Source organism: Pinus tabuliformis, chromosome J, assembly GCF_031772625.1.
Source record: "Pinus tabuliformis cultivar Carrire ecotype Pingquan chromosome J, CPIR1, whole genome shotgun sequence".
NCBI classification, from domain to species: domain Eukaryota; kingdom Viridiplantae; phylum Streptophyta; class Pinopsida; order Pinales; family Pinaceae; genus Pinus; species Pinus tabuliformis.
In genome coordinates this window covers 1397231472-1397239937 of record NC_142295.1, presented here as the reverse complement: position 1 = coordinate 1397239937, position 8466 = coordinate 1397231472, and the positions used below count along the sequence as shown (strand labels likewise).

The window sequence follows — 8466 nt, the reverse complement described above, 5'->3', positions numbered from 1 at the left end:
TGATGGCCCATGTGGTGGCCATTTTTCAGATAAAAGAACCAACCATAAGGTGTTGTGTATGGGCTACTATTGGCCTACTGTATTCTAGGATGACAAGAAATACTTTAGAGGATGTAATAACTTCCAAAGGATGGGCCAACTCATTTAGTATGTTGCAATTCTATTACAAACAAAACCAGGAATCAATTCATTTGGGAAAAGAGCCCTAAATTTGTGGGCCCAATTATTCCTTCATCACATAAAAAATCTTATATCCTCGTCTACATAGACTATGTGACCAAATGGGTAGAGGAAAGAGAATTATCAAATTCCATAGAGAAAGTTGTTATTTATTTTTTATATGAATAAATCTTCATTTGATATGGGGTAACTAGGGAAGTAGTCACTGATGGAAGAGCGCAACTTACAGGAAACAAAAAAAAGGAACATTTTGAGAAATACAAGGTTCAATATAGGGTCACTTCTCCCTACAACCCACAAGAAAAAGATAAATTCGAGAGCACCTATAATGTTCCAAAGAAAATTATCCATAAAATAACTTCTAGTCATCTTCATGATTGGGTTGATCAATTGGCCAAAGCCTTATGGACTTATGGGACAATATGGAGAAGCACAATAGGCTTTTCTCCATTAAAGATGATGGATGGGATGTGTTGGGATAGGGTCCCTAGGGTCAATTTTGGTTAGAATTTTGTAAAGAATTTAAAGTCTCCGTGAAATGGGAAAGTAAAGTGCGCAACTACGTAATAGTCAAAGGGGATTTAGTCCCTTCTATGGGTAAGTGATAGGATGGTTTTGAGACTCACACATAGGCTACGGGCCATGGTATTGTAATAGAAAGGCTTTAAATATTTGAGTTATAGGGAGTCTAAAAAGATAAATTTTGGTGAATAAAAAGTGTAAGGGAAAAGTTATAAGGCAGGAAAGCTCTATTTTCCTTTACTTAGGCAAAAGGGGAAGGCTCCTGTGTTAGCCCCCTAATTTTCTCTCTTTTTTCCATTTTCCCCTTCCTAAATCATAACCATTTACCGCTGTTTTACCTCTCTTATACACCCTCATCTTGCACCAGTCCAAGAATGATGACATATTTCGTATGCCCTTTATTTTTCATATTTTTAACTTAACTTAGCATTAATTAATTATTTATTACATGATTTCTTGCTTATAATCACTCTTTGTAACTTATCGATATCTCCAATGTTTATTTGGTAGTCAAAGTACTTACTGTGACCATTGATCCTAGTGCAGGATCGAATCTTGCACCGGTGACAGCACAAAAAATGCTTGCAGCAGATCCGAACCTCCTTGATCACCGCCTCATTTTGAGCAGCTTCAGCCATGACAACAAGATCAATCTAAGGGCAGCCAAGATTCAGCCATGATAGCAAGATTGATCCAAAGGTAGCCGAGATTGAATTTATGAAGAACGAATAGCTAGGGATTGGCTACAACCACTTTTGTTAAACTGTCTAATTTTAAAGGCCGAAAAGCTAAATTCTGCATTTGGTTATGTAATTGGTTAAATGATCTATTTTGGCCTTTGGCCAATGATCTATATAATGAAGAATGTAAATAAGGCGAGGATAGCCTTTTGGATCGAAGTTTTGTATAGAATAGAGACACAACTAGAGAGGCGGTAACAGGTTGCTATATTTTGTTATCACCTGAATCTGAGCTGGATGATGTATTCACGCATGTATTTGCCTCAGTGAATTAATAAAAAGGGAACTCTGCCTCATGTTTTATAAATTGTATTTTTGAGTTTGAAGCTGATGAATTGATTAAAGTACTTAGCATCATTTTCATTTGAAAGGGAAATGCGCTGTTTGGCTAGAGCCCAACCAACCCAACACGTTTACCCTATTTCTTATTTCTTGTAATTTATGTTTATATTGTGAAGTGTGATTTAATTTCAAGCACATGCATTCCTGTCTGAGTGAAAGTGGATCCGTTGTGTGAAGTAGCTAAATTTCCTTTTCCTGCACCTGATTTCGGATTGGTTTTCCCTACCTAGTCCAAGCAGAAGAAATAAACCTGCACTAGTGCATGTTGGTGTGATATTTCCTTTTCTGCAATTCTGTTTGGTTGGTTTTCTCTGCCTGGTCCAAGCAGGAGAAATGAACCTGCACCAGTGCACATTGGTGTGATGCAGCAAGCTTTTCTAGTTTACTTCCCGCAATTTTCTTTCTTTCATTAAACACTTTATGACAACATAAATGTATATGGATTGTTTCTTTATTTCTACACTCCATTAAGATTAGAAACATTCAATTTTTATGTGTGAAATTTGATTTAACGGTATAATAGCACTTGCAGTAACTAAGCACTTATTTTAAGAATTAAATGCTAAGTGTAAGAAGCTCTAATCCAGTGCAAGAACTAGTTTTTTGCCATGGGATCTAAGTGCTTTGAACTTGGAAAATTTCAAGCCCTTGCAGGAGGTAAAATGCCTTTAGTAAAGACACCATTTATACCCTTTTCATAAATCTTTGTTCCTACACTAGTGCAAGCAGACTGCGATAGTGCAGGATAGATTAGTGCAAGAAGGAAATCTCTAAAGGAGTAGGTTTAAAGGGCCCATCTGATGAGACTGCTAAGTGTCTCTACTAAAGAGAAACACACACTCGGTAGTTAAACAATAGTTATCTAGAGTGATTTCCCCTTTATTTCTAAATCGCTTTTGCAAATGCATTCTTCCTTGTTCCAGTCTTAGATTATTTTGATGGTTCAAGTTGCTTTTTTTCACTTTTTAGTTTGATTCTACAATCATTCCTTTAAATAAAGTAGGGATTTATATTAGAAATATTCATACCATCTCTGGCATTGCCTGTGCTTTGTCTTGCAGTTTACAAATCCCCCGAGTTGACAATTTAAGTGCTGAGGAGTTTGCTTAAGTGTAATTCTTGCACCCAACATTTTGGCACCATTGTCGGGGAGGTGATTTGATTTGGTAAGAATTTTCTGATTATACAATAGAGGTAATTCATCCTTTATTTTTGTAGTATTGTTTGGAAAAGCTTCTTTGAGGGAATTTTACTAGTGTTGATTGATTTCTGACAACACTTTTTATTAGAATTTATTTGTTATTTCTCTTTATTTTTTAAAATGAATGCCTAGAAAAGGTAAGGGTTCAAAGCCCACTAAGGACTGAAAGAATTCTGAAAACAATTCTCATATTGGGTCTCCTTCTGTGAGCAGGAAGCCCAATCCAATTCAAACCCATCATGTAGGAACAATCCACCTGGATTCTGGTGACAATAGCTCAGGTGTGGTTCAGTCTATTGGGAGCAAAAGGGAAATAATGGCAGACCATGAAGATCATGTGGAAGGGACTGGTGAAAACCAGGTAAGTAGGGAACAATCCACTTTTGTGTTTCCAATTGTGGACCCTAATACTGTGGTGCAAATGAAGAATATTCCACCATCAACTCTCCCTCATTTCCATGGTAAAGTTCATGAAGATCCTGACTCTTTTTTATTCGAGTTTGATATTTTGTGTAGAAGTTATGATTATTCAACTGATGCTCAGAAGATAATATTATTTCCTATTACTCTCAAAGACTTAACTCTACGCTAGTTTATGGGGTTAGGAGGAAACACTATAGCCTCTTTGGATTAGATGAAGAGAGTGTTTTTGTCTAAATATCAAGAATATTGCAAAACTCGGGACATGCAGGATGATATTTTTACAATCATACAGAATGATGATGAAACTCTTGAAGATTACTTAGAAATATTTCTGTATATTTTACAAAGGTCAAAACTTAAGCTTGATTCCAGTACTATTAGAACCTTGTTCTTAAGAGGACTTACTGATAATGCTAGAAATAATTTAAATCTGTTAGGACAAGGTGATATTTCTCAGCAAACTTTTGAACAAATTTTTGAATTATGCAGGAAATTTTCAAGAAATCAGTATAGATCTGGTAGAGGAACTCGAAACAAAAATAGAAAAACCGAATCTACTGATGCTATGATTTTTGGACTAGAAAATAAAATGGAAAAAATGAAAATTGATATAATGAATACTGTTACCAAACAGTTGGACTCTTTAAAATTTAAGCAAAAACTCATGAAGGAACAAGAGTCATAATGTATTTTCTGTCCTAAGTGTAGAGACAAGCATCCTCCTAAAGAGTGTTCTCTTAATTTGAAAGAAACTAATAAGTGTGCTATTTGTGCAGAAGACCATGTCACATAAAAATGTCCCTCTATACCAAGACTTAAAGCTGTATTTACAGGGGGACAACCTGAAGTTGAATACTTGTATGCTATGGGAGCAAAAAGAAATTGGCCTTAGGTAGGTGCAGGTATGGCTCCTGAATGTTCTCCACAATATTTTGGTTATAATTCACATGCATATTCCTATCTTAACACTAATCAGCAGTGGCAATATGGGAATCAATATTAGCATGGGAAACCTTCTTAACCATGGCAACAAGGTCAGAGAGGGAAAACTCATTCTCCATATTCCTACCAGGCACCCATGCAGTCATATCCATCTACACATACACCGTACTCAATGCCTCAACTTCTGATTCAGACTACTCCACCATTACCTTTACCTCCACCTTTTCGACCTCCTTAGTTGCCTGCTCAACCTATGCCCAATCCTAACAATAATAAAGCAGTGCAAATGATCTATGTAACAAACCCACCTTTACCACTCGAGCACCAATCTATCCCAGTTGGGGTTCATGATATTCAATCAAGATCGGGTAGGATTGTAACATCAGAAAATCAGAAGCAACCCACAGTGATTGTTGAAGAGAAAGAAGAAGAGGAAACTCTTAACCATTCTCTGAAATCTGTCACTAAGCAGCCCTTACCCTCAGAATCCTTGCCATCTTCTTCCAACAAGCCTCCTTCCCAAAGAGACTAGTAATGGAAAGAAGTGAGCCTATTTCTGAGACTAGCTTGGCATCAGAACTTCGGAACTTTTTCATTAAGATACCAATGCTCCAAGCCATCAAAGAGGTCCCTATTTGTACCAATATTATTAAGGAACTCTGTCTCAAGAAACCTGGGAGGAAGAGATTGGAACCACAAACCATTTAATTTGTTAATAGGCAGTAGAGTTGATGACGGGATGTGTGTCTATGGAAAAATATACTGATCCTGGAAACCCTGTTGTCTTAGTTCAGATTGGTAATGTCCTTCTCTCTAATGTTCTTATAGACTTGGGGGTAGCCATTAATGTCATGACTAAGCAAACCATGGATCAGCTTCAGTTATCTCATCTTCGCCCTACTCCCATTGTGCTTGAATTAGCAGATAGATCTAAAATTAAGCCAGAAGGAGTATTGGACGATGTGATCATCTCATTATATTCTTGGGAATATCCTGTTGATTCCATTATGCTTCAGCCAAAGAACCCAGTGGGAGGACATCCCTTGATCTTGGGTTGACCATGGCTTGCTACAACCGATGCATATATTGGATGTCGCTCCGGTGATATCTATATTTCGCATGGAGATTCTAGGCAGAAAGTTACCTTATACCCCCCTGCTAGATCCATTCAGGACCTTTGAGATACTTTATGGTTGGATCAAAGAAATGATGAGGAGACTCAGCCCATTTCCCTTATCCATCAATATACTGGGTCTTCACAAGAAGATGTGATTCAAGATTTCTTGAATAATCTAGACACTATGCCTAATTTTGAACTATTGAGCCAGATTTTCAGCCTAGATTTTCAAGATAATAATGATTCTCATTCTTCTATACTACTGCATTTGACCACCCCATTGAGTACTCTTGAGCCTAATATTACTCTTGTTAATATTAGCCCTGGTAAATTCTTGTATATTAGTTCAGGTTTGGACTCATCTCAGCAAGAGCAGCTTGTGAATTTGTTGCAAAACCATCTTAGTGCCTTTGCATGGGGCTATGAAGATATGAAGGGTATTCCTCTTGAAATTTGTACACATCATATCTATATTCAGGAAGGTGTTAGACTCCGTCTCATGTCAGAGGTTGATTCTTCTTCAAAACCCTGTTTTGAAGAAGAAATCATTAAATGTGGTATTTTAGAATATGAGATTTATTCTCCAGCTCTTCAAAAGGCAGCAGCGACTTCAAGCTCCTATCCCTACGCAAGCACACTTCAAAACATCATCAGCAATCAGAGGAAAAAAGCTATTTGGAGAAGTCTCACTGGAAATCCCGAACAAACTTCATTGTCATAGCTATTGAATTAAATGATTGTGTTAGTGCTGGGAATGCGGATCTCATTTTTAGCTGGAAAGCAAGACACTCTATGAAATTCAAACAGATTCTCAGATATATATTGAAGGTTGTAGTTGCTGCTGTATGGGTCATCATACTTCCTGTCTGTTATGCGCATACTTGGGAGCATCCTACTGGTCTTATAAAAACTTTCAAGAGCTGGGTTAGCGGGTGGAATTTCCCTTCCTTGTATATCCTAGCTGTGGTGGTATATTTGTTGCCTAATGCACTTGCTGCAATTCTATTCTTGTTTCCTATGCTGAGGCGATATATAGAAAATTCGAATTGGCACATTTTTACTATTCTGACATGGTGGCAACAGCCACGGCTCTATGTTGGACGGGGAATGCACGAGAGTCTGTTCTCTCTTGTCAAGTTCACAACATTCTGGGTTCTACTTCTTATAAGCAAGTTAGCTTTTAGCTACTATATTGAGATAAGGTGGATAAGATTTAAGGAAGTGCTCTATTGAGATGGATACTTAATAGAACCATAACTGGAAATGTGGCGGCTAGTTAATTGGTGTTGGAACTCTGTATTTTCATGGTTTAGATTGGGGATTTTAGTTTGTAAATCGCTTAGAGCAATGGCCGGCTGCTCAAAAGTGGATGGATAAGGAAGGAATAACCCCTCTTATTCTTGCTTGTACAAGAGGTGATTTACTGGGAATGGCCATAACATTGATCAGTTTGGGTGCCAATATACATTCATACAAACCTGGGGCTCATGGAGGAACTCCTTTACATCATGCTGTCAAACGTGGCCTTGACAAAACTGTGAAAATGCTTCTTTCTCATGGAGCGAATCCTTTGACAATCAATGATGATTGCCAGACACCTCTTGACATGGCAAGAAGTAAAGACCAAGTCACCGTGGTTCGGATAATTGAGGGATGGATTTCTCTTTTTTCTGGTATGATTCGGGAACTTTCTGGACCTGGCTTCTTGGAAGCATTAGCACCTCAGTGGCTATCAAAAAATCTGGGCCGTGGTGTTACCTTCCATATCACACAATCCAAGGAGGCCTCCAAAATTTGAGCTTGCCATTTATCCAACACCAAAGGTTTCTCGACCACGGACAGTTATTTCACTATCGAAAGTTGAAATTGAAGAACCCAAGTTTGATTTGCCAGATCCTGTACTGGTACTATTTGACAAGGGTGCAAAAAGTAGATATAAGTTTCTGTCTGAGTTTGAAGGCGACAAACCACAATTGCGTAGATTATATGAAGCCTGCAAAGGGATCCGGATGGCTCAGAATGAAGTGAATACTCCAGTTGTTTGGGGAGGACCTCCTTTGCAGCCAAACCTACCTGCAACACCAACACAATTGCGTTGGAATCCTTTCAACATTCCAGATACGAAAACAAATTTCATTGATGGATTGTTCACTATAAGTCGAGCTGGTAGTTCATTCGTTCGGCATGGTTTTGCAGTGCACATGTATGTCGCAAATGCATCTATGGAAGGCTGTGCATTTGCTAATGCTGATGGGGACTTTTTGATAGTTCCACAACAAGGCAAGGCCTTCCATTTCCCTGATTAGATCATCAAGAGCACGCTGTAATCGAGATGGACGCCTAGGTATGATAGCATTTGATCTATCCTCAACAGAAGCCTCAATCTCATTTATGTGCCTCCTTATAACGGACTCGGGAAGAATTTTGCGCTCAAGCCAAAGCCTCAAAACCTTTAAACATTGTCTGCGATTTTCACGCGCTAGACTTCCAGGAGGAGCAGCAACACTCAACAGCCGTGGAAATGCAGATTGGACAACAGATGGATACATATCTCCAGCAGTTCCTTTCTGTCCACGTGAACATTGTATGATAGAATCAACCAAAAAGAAAAGGTCCACCCTTCGATGGTAACTTGGTTCATTTTCCAAATGCCAAGATCACGGCAACAAATGGTTGAGCATATTGGCATATGGCTTTCACAATGCCAAGATCCAGATCACGGTGGGAGCTTTTGGAGATTTTGTGGGATTGCGGGCGATTGTTGGGATGCAACCATGTAAACCGCGATTGGGATTACAATCCTGGTCCTATGGAGATCTGTGCTCCAGATTTATCTCTTAATTGGCCAATTATCATAAGATTTAGAGAAACGCTGTCCTATGTTTAGCATAGATGAAACGCCCTTTTCTAATTTTTGTAATTGTAGTTGAAACAACGCAGAGGTTTTTGGGGTCGATTTGTTTTCTCCTTAGCAGTATTGTATTTATTGTATTAAAAAA

The 8466-nt window shown here is 38.3% G+C and overlaps 1 pseudogene; it reads left to right on the top strand.

Annotated features, from left to right (window-relative positions):
* Positions 1-6537: 6537 nt before the first annotated feature.
* On the top strand, positions 6538-7773 carry LOC149232587 (putative E3 ubiquitin-protein ligase XBOS34 pseudogene; annotated as a pseudogene).
* The last annotated feature ends 693 nt before the right edge of the window (positions 7774-8466 follow it).